Source organism: Triticum dicoccoides, chromosome 2B (assembly GCF_002162155.2).
Source record: "Triticum dicoccoides isolate Atlit2015 ecotype Zavitan chromosome 2B, WEW_v2.0, whole genome shotgun sequence".
NCBI classification, from domain to species: Eukaryota; Viridiplantae; Streptophyta; class Magnoliopsida; order Poales; family Poaceae; genus Triticum; species Triticum dicoccoides.
In genome coordinates, this window is record NC_041383.1 from 80,150,310 (window position 1) to 80,166,018 (window position 15,709).

The 15,709-nt window shown below is 44.7% G+C and overlaps 1 pseudogene; it reads right to left on the reverse strand.

Moving 5' to 3' along the window:
• Positions 1-4,194: 4,194 nt before the first annotated feature.
• Positions 4,195-10,415, reverse strand: LOC119367192 (annotated as a pseudogene).
• Positions 10,416-15,709: the final 5,294 nt, after the last annotated feature.

A 15,709-nucleotide genomic window follows, 5' to 3' on the forward strand; every position in this document is an offset into this window, starting at 1 on the left:
ATTTTCATTCTTCAAAGAATGTGCAGAAGATGGTAGACAGAACCTACTACACCAATGGCGTAGAATTAACTTATCGGGAGAAAAATCATCTGGTCTCATTTATTAATGATCTTGAGAATTACAATATCTATTATCAAACTCCTGCACATTATGGTCAATACATGCCATTAGTGCACGTGTTGAACTATGATAACATCCATGGAGATACCATGGTAAGATTTTTTACTATTACGACATCCGTGCATCCTTTGCAAAAATTCTTCTAAAACTAAACTACATTGCTAACTACGAAGTCATTACTATGTTTTTCAACAGAAAATCCCGAAGGATTGTGTGCCTCATCTGATGTTTTCGAAATGTCGCCTTGATGTTATGAGCTTACGACCAGGTCATCCTACGCATCACTGATGTTCATACAGGATTTCTAAAACCGATGAAGACATGACAATCAAAGATTGGAAATATATATGGTCAATCTTAGGGAGGTACTTGTAAGCAACATTATGCGACGCGCAAAAATTGGAGACAAGATAATCTCCATTCTCCATAATGGAGAGTCAGTGCCTATCTTGTTTTATGCTATTTTACCTAAGAGAGGGTAGTTAGATCCTAGCTAATACTCCCGATCATGTGCTAAGAACAATTAAGTAGGGTTGGTTAGATGACTATGATGATGATGAGTATGACATGTTATCATGATAACGAGTAGAAGTTGTATGATGATGATGAGTATGACTTGTTATCATGATAATGAGTAGAAGTTGTATGATGATGATGAGTAGGACTTGTTATTATGGTACCAATGATGGGTTATTTAATATCAGTGGGTGACATGAACGTGAATTAGATTCAAGTGGAGACAACATGTGGTGCATATCGAAGTACTACTAATCCAAACTTGATCTAGTTTGGGCTAGTAGTACTTTCGATGTGCACCACATGTTGCCTCCATTTGAATCTTATCCATGTTCATTTCACCCACTATTATAAATAATAACTAATCATGGTCATAAAATCATATGATGAAAGTACTGTATATAAAACATATACAAAGACAGCGACAATAAGCTGCATTTTCAAAAATACAGGAAAATTTAGCAGTAGCGCTTTTCAGAAGAAACGCTACTGCTACTTACTCTTATCAGCAGCGATTGCCCAAAACAAGCGCTACTGCTAACTAGGTATAGCAGTAGCGCTCGGAAACAAGCGCTACTGCTACCAGTTAGCTGTAGCGCCTTAGCAGTAGGGTTGTACCTAGCCTACTGCTATATGTATTTCAAGCGCTACTACTAGGGTTTTCCCTAGTAGTGAGATTTTTCAGAATTTGTTTGCTGCCATCTTTGAGGCGGAAACAGAGTGCAACACTTTTTGCTCCCGAAGGGCTAACCTTCCAGGATCCTTCCCATTCAGATGGGGAATCCTAAGCCTCAACATCACCAACACTTCGTTCATTTTGGGGATCATCATTACCATCTTCATGACCAAAAACACAAGTCCATCTTCAACCCTACTTTTCAATATGTGAACTATTATTTCAGATCAGTTGTTGAGATGACTTTCTGATGTTAATTGATGCTTGGTGGTTTATTGGTGAAAGATTTGTATGTTTCATATTGTTTACCATATCATTACCCCACCAATCATTATCGATATGATATATTGTGAGTAGTCCATTACCTTGTTGATGACTTAGGAGAAACCTTGTTTCTAGTAAGTATGTGAAATTGAGTAAAGTTTAGTGTTTTGATATTATGTTATGTTGTAGTTTTCTAGTGGTGGTGTGCGAACCTCGACTGCATATCAGTTCACCTTCCTGGTCCTAGAGGAGAGCATTTATGTGATAAGATTTCTCCAGAATGGCAGATATTACCGTGCCCTAAGTTTGTGAATTATTCTAGAGGAGTAAATACGCGGGAATTCAGTGCTATGGGTAGATTGCATATTAGTTATTCTCTTCTATTTATGGATGCTTGCATGGATCATAAATATGTATTTTGTTCAAGTAAGAACAATACATTAGTTTAGGCTCCACCAGAGTTAATGGAACTAGGTGAAATCCCCTCCGCCCTTGAGAACGATTTGATCCATATAAGTAATACAACCGGCTTGTCCTTAGCATGCTTAAGTATTGGTCTACTTGTTGCAACATTGTACTTTTGTTGCAAATTACATTTTTGCAATTTCTCTTTTGATAATTTCTATTTTCCACTTCTCATTGGATTCAACACTCTACTTTTCGAAAAATACCTACAACTAATCTCTACACTTTTTCTAGAAAAGGAGGTCATCCCCCGGCCTCTGCATCCGAAAGATGCATGCGGCCATATTATTAAACAAGTTCAGCAAAATACAAAGTCTGTAATCCGGAGTACAACTCACAAAGGGAGCACAAATAAAAAAGGCTAAGCAAATAAATCAAAGCCACAACTGGCTCGATGAGACTACATTAAGGACCTATCATATTATGCGACCGCTATTCAAACCGGTTGAAGATAGCCCGTGCTACCATCTCCCATCAGTTGCACCCAGTAGCCAAATGGCCCCTGGAGCCCATAGGAGTGAGTAACAACCACGTACAGATCCATGTTATAGCTTTGAAAATAACCTGCAAGAAGTTTAAAATATGTAATCTGCTAAAAATCATATAATTCATGTAGTTCCATATAGCCCAGAGAAGTGTGCATATTCCAATCCGAATAATTAATGCAACCTCATGTTGTAACCCATTTAACCACGTCCAAACAGCGCATCTATGCACTTGGGTTATGAAGACAGTTTTCTTGCACCATTACAGGCGAGTGTCGCACTCTTGATAAGTGAAAATGGGTAATGAAACATTTGTTGTGCTTGTTTTTTTCGTATGTCTTTTTAGTCCATTATGAAACTCCAGGTGACTGTCTTCCGTGGATCATTCCTTAGTGGGATCTCGCAGTAGTGATCCTTGTGATCTTAGGTCCTTCGTGGATTGAAGCCTCCATAAACGTGGATGTAAGACAGCCAACTATCCGAACCACGGAAAAATCTTCACTGCGTCAACCCGTGCTAACTCTACCTTGTTACAGGCACTTGCATGTCTTTATTTTTCGCTGCTCATACTCTCGTAGAATTGCATGTGTAGGGAGCTCGATAAATTACTAAAAAAGCCTAAAATTTCCAAGGAAACTAAAATTTGAGAAAAGAGTCTCCTTTTTGACTTAGAGTAGTCTATTCACCCCCTCTAGGCATACTTAAGCGATCCTACGGTAACATGAAATTCCAATTCTCTGTAAGGAAAATGGATGAAACACTTTTCAAGAAAATAAATATATTACCTTACGAATCTGTAATGAGAGCAACTTATTCCTTGAAAAGTATTGATGAGAAGATTTCAAACTATCATGGAAGGCATAGTGAAGTAATAATCAAACTGGCATGTCCACTTGTGTTGGGTCTGGCTAAGGCAGGTGGGCATGATTAGGAGATCTGCTGAGCAAGTGGGAAAGCCGGAGATGCAGGCTCCTATCTAAAGCAAAGGCTATCACACTGCATTGCTTCCTGCATCAAACCATCATCTGGTCCTTGCGATTCTTCAAATTTTTGAATTTTACTCAGCCTATATGCCAGCAAGTGGGAGTTTATTTTACCAACACATGAACGTTGGCTGCATTCATTTTTTCTGTCGATGGAAAGAGAGGGTGGTCGTATAATCACTATCGGTTAATCAGATGATACTTCTAACTACTAAAAGACACTGAGCATGGACGTGAGATTGGGACATGAATCAGTTTGGTTTGACAGGGTGAAGGATAGTACGACAGAGGAGATGCCAGCAACTTGACAAGCAAAGGCCCGTAAGCAATAATTCAGTTGGGTCCTATCTGCAAAATATCTTGTCTTGGATTTTTTTTGGAATGGCCGAAATGGTTTCCAGTTGCAACAAAGAAAGGGAGACACACAGCTAAAGTGAACAAACTGTTGATGTTGAGTCTAAGTTTTGTGCCACATTTCTAACTTGTCATCCAGTGCAGAAAAATATCTGGCTAGAACCAACAAAAGAGCATTACATAATGTCAGACAAGTTCACATTAGATTAGAGCATGTCCATATATGCTATATCTATTCTATATGCGATCTTGCATAAACTCCACGGTGAAGGTCTACACATCCAAAGAACAAAATAGGCATGTAGGAGAAGAACAGGGGAGATAGAACAGCCATTGGGTCAGTCAGTCCTGCTTAGCTATCATATGGAAGGTTTTGGTCTTATCTTCATCGGCAAGCTCCTTGAGAAGACCATCATCAATAGTAGTCACCACGTTCTGTAATGGATAATCGAAATAGCGCCCGTGGAAGACCATCTTCGCCATCGAAGCTTTCCGCATGTTGATATTGTACTTCTCCTCCTCCCATGTACCAAATGCCACCAGAACATAGACATACACGGTCCTCTCCTGGCCACGCCTGAATGCCCGTGCTATCGCCTGCCTGGTCTTGGAGTGGTTCCACTCTGAATCCAGCAGGACCAGTCTTGATGCACCTGTCAAGCTGATACCCTCGGCGCAGGCCGTTGTCGAAGCGATAAGCACCTTCATCTTTCCTCTACTGTCAGTGTTGAACTTGTCCATGATGTCAGAGCGGACATGCAGATCTTGTTTACCTTGGATCACCAGGACTTCCTCCCCGAGGCGCCATCCAAACACATTCTCAATCAACTCGATGAGAAAGCTTATCGGTGACACGTTATGGCAAAATATCAGCACCCTCTCCCCCATGTAGGACGACTTGTGCAGCAGATCGATGGCAAACTTCGCCTTGCAACCGACAGCGAAGTCCCTCTTGTACCTGTCAACTTTATCTATTTCTGCTGGAGTGAAGCTTCTGCTGGAGTGAAGCAAGTGCTAGCACATTTGGTTGTTTTTATCAGCCATGGATGGATAGAAGCAATGGTGATGAGCAGCTCAACCTCGATAGGGTAACAGGTACTAGCCATCGCTATTTTTGAAAGTATCTCTTCCTGAACTTCAGTGGGTTTCATGAAAAGGGTATATACATGTAACCCTGGAAGGCTGCTTAGCTTTGACCCTTCGAATGAATCGATGAACCCACATGTAAGCTTGTTTAACAAATTGATGCCATCTGACTGGTCCCATTTGCCGCTAGACTCAATCATTTGCCCAATTCTGTCCACGAAGATGCGCCTTGCCACTGCTTCTCTATGTTCAGCTTCCCTGCCGCTCGTTTCCTTCTTTCGTCAGCTGTAGAAAAGATGAGTACGTCATCAAAAGAACACTTGGACGCTCATGCCACTTGCATAACTTGTCCAGACGATCCAAAAGGCAAATATTTTTCCTGGTCGGTTGGTGAAAATTGCTTAAAATTGCCTGCAACCTAGGATCAATATCCCCCGATGGCTTGCCTCTTTTGTCAGTCTTGTGAAGGACATGCAGAGGAAGTGAAACGCCCCATTTCTCAAATTCTCTCCTCCATGTATGGATAGCAGACTTTGGGGTGAGGACAAAGGGCCGGCTTCTCGGGTGAACTTTCAAATAGCTGACAAGAAATGAGATCAGCAGCAGTGTTTTCCCTGATCCAGGAGTATGCGCAACCACACAGACACCTTTACTGGCTGATGGATTATCCATTTCCTCGAGTTTCAATGACCCCGCCAAGTTTTTCCAAATAAATTCAAACGCTTTCCTCTGGTGAGGAAGTAATCTCGGCTCAAGGTCGGGTATTAAACTCCACAAGTTCCCAGAGCCCCTCAATTCTGAAAACTCTGGTCCCAAAATTGCAAGAAGAGAAGGATCAAGTACAAGATCACCATGGTCCAAGTTGCGGCTTCCAGGTCTCTCCTTGTTATATTCGTTACCATTGGCCTGCATGGAACGAAGATATTATGCATCCTGTAGATAACGAGTCCAAAGTGAAAGCAGTGAAAATAAGTTGAAATTGCTCTAATTGGACCTACCATTTGTGGAAATATATTCTTTGCCTCAACACATAATCTGCTGGAAATTATTTGTGGAAATATATTCACGTCATTTGGCTGATCATTGCTGATGTTAGGATATAAAGTGAGGTGCAAGGACTATGGATAAAAGGAAACAATTTAGCACGCCCGTGCAATCAATAATGTCGTGAATCACTTGATGACATTTATAAAAAGAAGTATGATATGCCAACTGTTGTTGTTTTCGGCACTTTGAGAATAAGACAAGATATAAATTTTCAGGACTCGCATTCAGAAGCAGTTCATGAAAACACTGCTGGTTTAGGTAAAAGGGAAGAAGATCCATGTTTGCATGACTGCATGCAGGATGAGGAGCTTGGACTAGTGTGCAGATTATGCTAAATTAGAGCAATTACGTGTGTTGAGGCAAAGAATATATTTCCACAAATAATATCTACAGGATGGTAATATATTTTATGACACGACATGTTGAATTGCACTTAAAATAACTTATCATATTGCAACCAAAAAGACTCATGATCTAGGAGCAGATGTAAAACTTTTACCGAGTTCCCATGGTTCATCTTTCCTGATTGGGTAAGTTAAATGGCAGATAATAAGGAAATATGAAGCCAAAAAATAAGTGATTTACTGACCATTAATTAAGTGAGAATTGCCCCAAAAGAATCGCATAATTCCTAAGGTTCCATTCATAGGTTTTTAGAGAGTAAATTGCAAAAAACCACCACAATTGGGGACCCTAATTCACAAAACCGCCACCATTCGGTTTTTTTTCAAAAAACCACCAACATTGCGGTGACAGTTTTCAAAAAACACTAATTGAGTAGTTAGAGCTCTTTGAGTGAAAATATGACCGCTAGGTCCATTGTCAGGTGCCACGTGGCCTGGGTACAGACCGTGCTCCTCACACGTCGTTAGAAAGTGTGGCTCCCGTTAAGCTAGACGTAGGACCCACCCATCAGTGCGTTTGCTCCTCTGTCTTTCTCAAGCATTCTTACAAACATCTCTTGTGCACCGCCATCGCCATCTCCACCACGGAGCTGAGCTGCTCATCCAGGGGGCCGTGCAGGGTCGCCGTCGGCTGATGGTGTCGGACCCGGCGTGAGGTCGCGGCGCAGCCATGGCCGGAGCCGGCGAGGTGGCTGGTCGTGGCCGAGCCGGGCCGCGCACGCGGCTCCATCCGCAGCCGGCGGCGAGCGCGGCGTTGAGCAGGATACGGGAGGGGGATGGGAAGCGCTCCGGGAGGATCTGGAGGTGGCTGGCCGCAGCCGGCGAGCTGGCTAGTCGTGGCCGAGCCGGGCGGCGCGGTGCGGTAGGACGCGGCGGGTGCGCGTGGAGCTGTGCGCACAGGGCTGCGTTCATTACCGTACCCCGGAGGTGCCAGCCACCGTCTCCTGTCATGCACATAGGAATGGCGTCGGGCTGGACCTCCTCATGCCCAGGAGCTGCCCGACGACGCCGACGAGGTCGCGAAGTGGAGGAGCTGGATCCGGCGGGTGGCGAAGTGGAGGGCGGCTAGCACAGGGGGTCGGGGGTCGGGCGTCGCCCTCGGATCCGTCGTCGGGGCTGCGCGGGGGCCGACGCCGCTTGGATCCATCGCCGGGCGGCAAACCGGATGCGCCGCGCGGTGGGCATCGCCGTCGAGTCTGGCGCCACGACGCGCTCCGTGTGCGGGATGGAGATCCGGCCCTCGAACCTGTCCTCGACTGATTCCGCGCTGGCGACGGCGACGAAGTAGTAGCCGGAGTGCAGCTGTGGGGAGGCGGCGGTGAGGTGCAGGAGCCAGAGCTATGTGGCGGCAGCGTTGGCATGGTCAACGGAGACCCCGGCTGTGTGTGACTGTGAGGCTTACGGGTGGCCCCCTTCTTCTATCCTTTTTGTATCATATAGGTCAGGTCAAACGGTGTCAAGTTGCATTGCCACATCAGCACTTACAGCAGGCCCCATCTGTCAGATATGGTGTTAACATGCATTTACTAACTAATCAGTGTTTTTTGAAAACTGTCACCGCAATGTTGGTGGTTTTTTGAAAAAGAAACGAATGATGGCGGTTTTGTGAATTAGGGTCCTTAATTGTGGTGGTTTTTTGCAATTTACTCGTTTTTAGAAGTAAAAAAAGACTAAGGCTTAATTATATGAGAACGACCACTATCGCAGTATCTTGAAACACTATCTCAGTACCTTAAATAAGAAAGAGCAAATATAGCCATGAAAGGGACACAACTGCTTGTATATTTACAAATTCAAGGTCCTATTATTTTCTCGAGAAGTTCTAAATTATTTCACAGAAAGCTGAACAATTGTAAAAGAAATATGTGTACCTGATTTTTCTCAAGTGCTAGTGTGGCCCATGAGTGGTCCCTTTCTTTCCAAAATTCCTCAAGATCATCCTTCTCATCTTGAGTATCGCTATCACTAGAAGCTGGCCATGTAAAATTCACTTCTCCGTAAGCACCCTGATCGTAATTCATCATCGGAACACCTAGATTGAACTCAAAGTTTCTCTCCATTTCACTTTGGATATTTCCTATGCATTGGTTTAACATTTTCGTGTATGCTCTTTCGCACATGCGCTCTTTTCTTTTTCTTCCTGTTTTCTGATAAAATGCTGGCTCAGAATTTCCATTTAGGCTGTGTGATGAAGTAAATAACTTCCGTCGAAGAGATAAAGGGGGACGACGATTCTTCTCTTTGCTCTTTGTAGGTTTCCGTGGAATATGAGAATCCGAAGATCTTTCTTCAACTGTGCTCTCCTCCTTCACTTCCATTGAGCTGGGTTTTTCCTTCACATGAGCTGTCCTTGTTGTGCTCTTATGCTGCCCTTTTGAGGAGCTTGGGTTTTCCTTGACCAAGGAAGTGCTTGAACTTGTTTGTTTCCGCGTAATGTTCACTCGGGCCTCTTCATAGGTTGACTCTACTTCAACCGGTGAATCGCCACGCAGACCTCGGTGTGAATCCTTATGCTTGGTGGAAGATGCACCACGTCTCTTATACTTGTCACGACCAAAATTAGGTGTATCATAGCTAGTAAAGCGCTCTACTTGAGTTTTCCGACGCTTTGAGCGCCTCAAATCCATTTGTTCATATGAGAAAACATCCGATAGACCATCCAATTCAGTCTTGACAGTAAACCTCATGTATTCTAATTGACCATCCAATTCAGTCTTCATAGTGAATCTCCTGTCTTCTGTGAGTTTGCGCTTCTTTGCATGAGTAACATGGATATTTCTGATAATTGGGCATAAAGCCTCATCACGCCGTTGGAATGAAACTATCTCCATGTTGTCAGAATCGAGATTGCAACGCGCTTTCCCTCCTTTGATGATTCTATAGATGATCTTGCCATCCACCAACTCAATGCTGAACTCCATCCCATTCAGGATGGACAAGACTATGAGATGTGCAATTTCTTGGGAGAATCTAGCACTTAACAGCTTGCTTCTATTGTGAGAGAGGCAGTCCTCTGCACAACTCCATTGTACGCTTCCCTCTTGGAGCTCCTTAGGCTGGAGCTTTTGCAAGAGGAAGATATTGTTTAGGGTCACCAGCTGCTCTCTTCTATCAGATATCACTTCTCCATTTTCTGTATTGTCAGGACATTGGTTCTTGTAGAGCATAATAAAAAACAAGCAGAGACACTGATCTTCAATATGATTTCTCTTGATTGTGATGAGCCTTGCATCTTGGGACAGTAACATCTGCATGGATAAGAGAATAAAGTAATGAAGAGATGATGCAGTTTTCCCTTAACAGTTTATTGGTAGTTTAGCTTCTTAGTTCTTTCTTCTGTGGATTTATTTCAGTGTTGAGTTGTAGGGTTTGTGTTATCTTACGTTTCTTCTAATACAAAAAGCACGCATTTGGGTCTGTATTTGAGAAAGAAAGACTATGTTATTGAATGTAGTGGATAAAAAACAATGATATGGTGTTCACATCCAACTATTCATATTTGGTGCATTATGTTTTTTTGGTTCCTAGAAAACAATTACTTTGTATTTTTTGATGATAAAACAGAATAGGCATGTAAACCTGCTACCCAAAAATACATACAAATAGCAAGCTGACATATAGAAGGTTTTATTTCCCCAGTTGGACTTCCATGGAGTGGATGAGACAGTTGTACACAGACATCAACGCCGGGCTTGAGAAGATGCGAGCAGTCAAAGCATGTAGCCCTTCTGGAGCGTATGCGCAGATAATCCCCATCAACATTGTGCTCGACTGTGGAACCAGAGTAGATGAACTTAACGAACAGACCGCCATCCCAGACCCTTATATGATCAACTCCATGCCATGAGCCATCATAAAATGCCTCAAATGCTGCAGAAAAGGAGATAATCAGTCATAAATATAGTTGATCATATCAATGTTTAATAGATACTTGCCATGCTAATTGCTTACAAGTTTCATTGACGGGATGGCTACGGCGACCTTTACGCCCTCCCTTTAGGGTATCTTCAGCCATGTAGCTTAACACCTCATGGTGTGAAATTCAAGTGCCTGATAAGCAAAAATAAATAAAAACGTTGATCGCTTCATACTAAAAAGAAGACTGAATTTCTTATCAACAATATCTTAATTGGATAGTATATACATGGCTGCCCCGGTGGGCCATACAACCCCTACATCCAGCGTCCATTCATGCTTTGAGATTCCCGTGTTCCCACCATCTTCTTTGTAGCACATCTCATTTCACACCTTATGTACTATTCAGCATCAGCATGTCTAAAACAAATACCAACAAGATCTAGATTCGACTATCACGTGATCATTACTGCTTTTCCAACGCCAAACATACATATGAATGGATTTGCACAAACAAAATATGAATTGGCTCGTCACAGAGAGTACCATGATACATAGTGATAGTGTAGAGACGTAAAATATGTGAATTTGAAAGCAGGATCTATGGTTAACAAAATCCACACTCTTATCATAAATATCGCTATAGGCGTGCAGATTCAGTTACTCTCTTTTTCTCGAGAAAATGCAAGATTCATGTACTAGTGCCAAACTGACAGTAGATATATGATGAAACACACCGTTTACTCTCTTTTTTTTTTGGCAAGAACGTGTATCATGACAAGGATGAGCATTCATTCTAGAGAGGGAAAGAAAAAGATCAGCGTTTGTCTAGTGCCGCTTATGCAAAAAAGTTCGTGTTTATTCCTAAAAAAATCTTCGTGTTTATATGAGCACAAAACACGGATTCGATCTGGTGAAACGGAAATAATACGAGAGAAATCTGCGACGAAACAAACTCAAAACGCTGCTGGATCCATGCTTAATTAACCCCGTTTCCTGCAACGACCGACCAGAGAAGACCTAGACGACACATGAGCAAGAATCGGCAGAAACAGGGCATACCGATGGAATAGGAAGAGGCGCCGCTAGCTGCCGCCATCAATCTCGCGACGGGGGTAATGGTCTCCGGCGGCTGAGCAAAATAGGAGGAGCGCAGATTGCTGCGCACGCGACGCGACGCGAGTGTTCCGGCCGCCAGGCGGAGGGTTTTCTTGGAGAGAGACGAGTGTGAATGGGGAGCAAAGGGGAGGGTGTGTGGAGAAGAAGGCTCTGGGTCTCGGCTGCGGCGCGGTCTGGTCCGGTACTCGAGTGCACGCGCTCGCTTGGGGAAGAGGCGAAGCAGCAGTAAATGGCAGCGGCGACGGGACGTGACGGAGCAGCCAGTAGGAGCGGGAGGAGGACGACAGAGGGAGGGCGTGATCATAGGGATGCGTGCGGGCTCTGGTGGGTCCGGTGCCTTGACCATTGAAGATTGGAGGAGCGATGTTTGTGCTTCTTGCCTTGGGATATGCACCACCGTCTTCTTCTTCTTCTTTGTAGCAACTGATATGCACCACCGTCAAAGCCTTTCGATTGTTCAAAACTCTCCGGATGTGAACATGTTTAGAGCAAATCCAAGCGCGGCAACCCATTCCGTCCGCGCGTCCGTTTGGGTCGCGGCGGACAGAAAAGTCGGTCCAACCGCCGACTCAAAAGACGGGCGCCCGCTTTTCGTCCGCTTGCCGAGCTATTTTCGGCTCATTTTTAGCCTCATTTATGTCGGCGCGGACACGAGACACATCGGTGCCCGCCTACTCCTTCCCCTGGTCCGCTAGTCGGTGGCATATTGGTCATCCTCTCCTACCCCCATATCGACAGCAAACCCTCGCCCGCCTCCACCGTGTCGTCGTCGCCGCCCATTTGTCGGTGCCTCTGCCAGCAGCTGGTGCCGACACACCTTCCCCCAACGTCGCCACCTAGCCGCCACCACCGTCTCGACGCTGGGGCACCGAAGCTTCCCACCTGTTGGGGTAAACCCCACGGTATAACCCGCCCTGAAAGGGGGGAGCCCCTCATCGGCGCCGATTAGACAACTTGGCGCCTGCACGTTTCTTGATTGGGTTGGTTTTGAATCTGGCCCATTACCTACTAACAAAGGAAAATGTGGAAAATAAATAATGCATCGAAGCTCCCCCTGGCCCGCTAGTCGGTGGCACATTGGCCATCCTCTCCCACCCCCCATATCGACAGCAAACCCTCGCCCGCCTCCGCCGTGTCGTCGCCGCTGCCGCCCATTTGTCGGTGCCTCTGCCAGCAGCCGATGCCGACACACCTTCCCCCAACGTCGCCACCTAGCCGCCACCACCGTCTTGCCGCTGTGGCACCGAAGCTTCCCACCTGTTGAGGATATAACCTCACGGTATAACTTGCCCTGAAAGGGGGGAGCCCCTCATCGGCGCCAGTTAGACAAACAACTTGGCGCCTGCACGTTTCTTGATTGGGCTGGTTTCGAATCTGGCCCATTACCCGCTGACAAAGGAAAACGTGAAAAATAAATAGTGTGAGAGCTGGGGTTCAAACTCACCATCTCACGTCTACACGCGAACGCAGTCACCACTGTACCAAGCTCGTCTTGGTGTCCATTAACAGAACACAGTCATAGTTATTGCTTTTACTAAAACGTTAACTTAAATTTAAAAATTACTTGAAAAGTTCATCGGTTTTGAAAAAAGTTCATCAGTTTTTAAGAAAAGTTCACAAAAAAAATTGAAAAAAGTTCATCGATTTTCAGAAAAATTCACAATTTTTTAAAAAAGTTTATCGATTTTGAAAAAAGTTCATCTAATTCGAAAAAGTTCATCCAAATTTGAAAAGTAGTTCATTAAATTTGAAAATGTTCATAAAATTTTTGAAAAAAATCCATTGAATTTGAAAAAAGTTCATTGAATTTGAAATAAAGTTCATCAAATTTGCAAAGTAGTTCATCCATTTTTCTAAAAAAGTTCACAAATTTGAAAAAAGTTCATAGATTTTGAAAAAATCTTCATGGATTTAAGTGAAAGTTCATGGATTTCAGAAAAAAGGTTCATCGATTTGAAGAAAAAGTTCATGATTTGTTTAAGAATCCACGCATTTAAAAAAGAGAAAAGTGGAAATGCAAGGAAAAAATGAAACCGAATGCAAACGTCCAGAAGAAAAACCACGATTGAAGGAAGAAATAACAAGAGGAAAATGAATGATTTTCATAGCGGCTGGGATGGCCGAATGGCTAGTGTTGTTCCCTTCAGAGACGGAGGTCGCGGGTTCGAAGTCGATCGCAGCACCATTTTTTCGAGTTTAAGGGCCGGGTCAAGTCGTTGGCGACTCTCGGACTTAGGCCTCAGATGGGCCAAGATGATCAAGATGTAGGACCAAAAGGGCCGCTCACAGATGGGCCGACTTAGGACCCGAAGCCAAAAGGTGGCAAGAGGCCCGAAGTTGTAAGCTGCCATTGTGATGTCTTGTCATAGAAGGCAAGGCGACTTAAAAGTTAGGTTCAGTCACAGATCGTAACCCGACCTGGACTCTTGTAAGCCAGGGGTCTCGGCCTGTATATAAAGGCGAGTCCCTGTCACAGAATAGGACAAGTGACAATCGATCGATAGCTAGGTTAGGCGAATCCGCTCCCTTGTAATCGATACTCATGCAATGAGCATAAAAGCAGGAGTAGGCTCTTACCCCCACCGTGAGGGGCCGAACCTAGGTAAACCCATGTCTCTCGTCCTGCTCAACCCCGACAAGCAATCACCTAGTTGTGATGGCCTCACCACTAAGTCCTCACACTAGGACATCTGTCGTGACAAAACCACGACAGTTAGCGCCCACCATGGGGCCAATGCATGGTGGTTTCGAGTTCTTGAAGGGCTCTTTCCCAGGGATCGAGGGATAAGTTGTTGGCAGGATGACCAAGAGTCGCCGCGACAAACTCTACGTCGACAACGCTGGCTGGGACCATGAGGCCGACTCAATCGAGTACGGGTACCGGGTCCCCTTCAACGGAATCAACGTTTTCATTGGCAAGATCGACGGATCTAAGCCTGAGCCGGACAGCTGCACTGAACTCGCCGAGCCGGCTCGGCGCACGCAACCCGTCCGGGTGCAAGCCGACCGGAAGCACGTCTTCACTGGTTTCACGCAAGGTGTGGAACTTGCGGAAAACTCTGCGTCTGGGGGAGAGACTCTCATCTACTCAGGCGATGAGTCCTCGACCGACGAGACAGAGTTAATCTATCAACTCCAAGATTGCAGGCTTGGGGGTTGTTCTGATGGCAACATTATTCCGGACTCCTATGAACTGCCATGCCGAGCCGCCATCTTTATGGCAAGGACGGCACTGGTTATCAATTCTTCGGTGACTGGAGCAGCAACATCTGACCCGACCGTTGGCTCAAGTTTTATCCGACTTGATGGGGACTCTGACGACCCTGCTGGCGGCTGAAGTCACTGCCGAAAACCAAGCTGAACACAATGCAACCGCACAAGTCGAAAAAGGACCTAATATGAGACACATTAGTGCCGGTTTGGTTTTGAGCCGGCACTAATGTGTCCAATAGTGCCGGTTCCAACGGCTAGCCGACCATTCTCATTAGTACCGGTTCGTGGCAAACCTATTGTACCGGTTTGTGGCATGAACTGGTACTAAAGAGGGTGGTGGCAGGGTGTTGTCAGTCTGGGGCCCCTCCAGCACCTTTAGTACCGGTTCGTGGCACGAACCGGTACTAAAGGCGACGTACATAAACCCTTCGTCCCCCCCGAGCCACTCTGTTCTTCCCCTTTCCCCTCACTTCCTCTGTTCTTCCCCCTCTCTCCTCGAGCTCCTCACAAATTTTGCCCAAAATTTGTCAAGATTTAAAGGCCACCAGCCATTCAAATGATCACAAAGGTTAGCAACTTTGTCCTTTCAACTCTCATTGCTAGATTAGCTCTTGCAATGCTTTGTATAGTGATTAATTTGGGAGGAATAATTATATTTTCTAGTATTTGATTTATATGCAATTTGAGCACAAAAATAACACTTAGTTTGCATATGTAGGTGTGGTTTACTTAGTGCCTTCTAAATCTCCGTCGTAACCACCATCGATCGCCCGCACCGTCCCGTCGCCGGCACCACCTTCTGGTGAGGCTCTTGTTCATGAATGTTTTACATTACCAAATTGATGTTTGTGTGATTTGGATATATAGTTACTCGTATAATTATCTTACCCGTACGTTGTTTGTTATACATAGTGCCATGGTTTTGATATCCGTCCCCGTCGGCCCTCGTCCTTGTTATGATTCGGATGTGGTATATTCTCTTTTAAAACTAGTTGTTGCATTTCGTGTTTATGACAAATTATGCCCATCAAGTTGACATAGATATTTTTATCTAGGAGGTATGTGAACCGGAAATTCCAACCGACCCTATTGTCGAGAGGTTAAATTTAGTTTAAAGAGAAA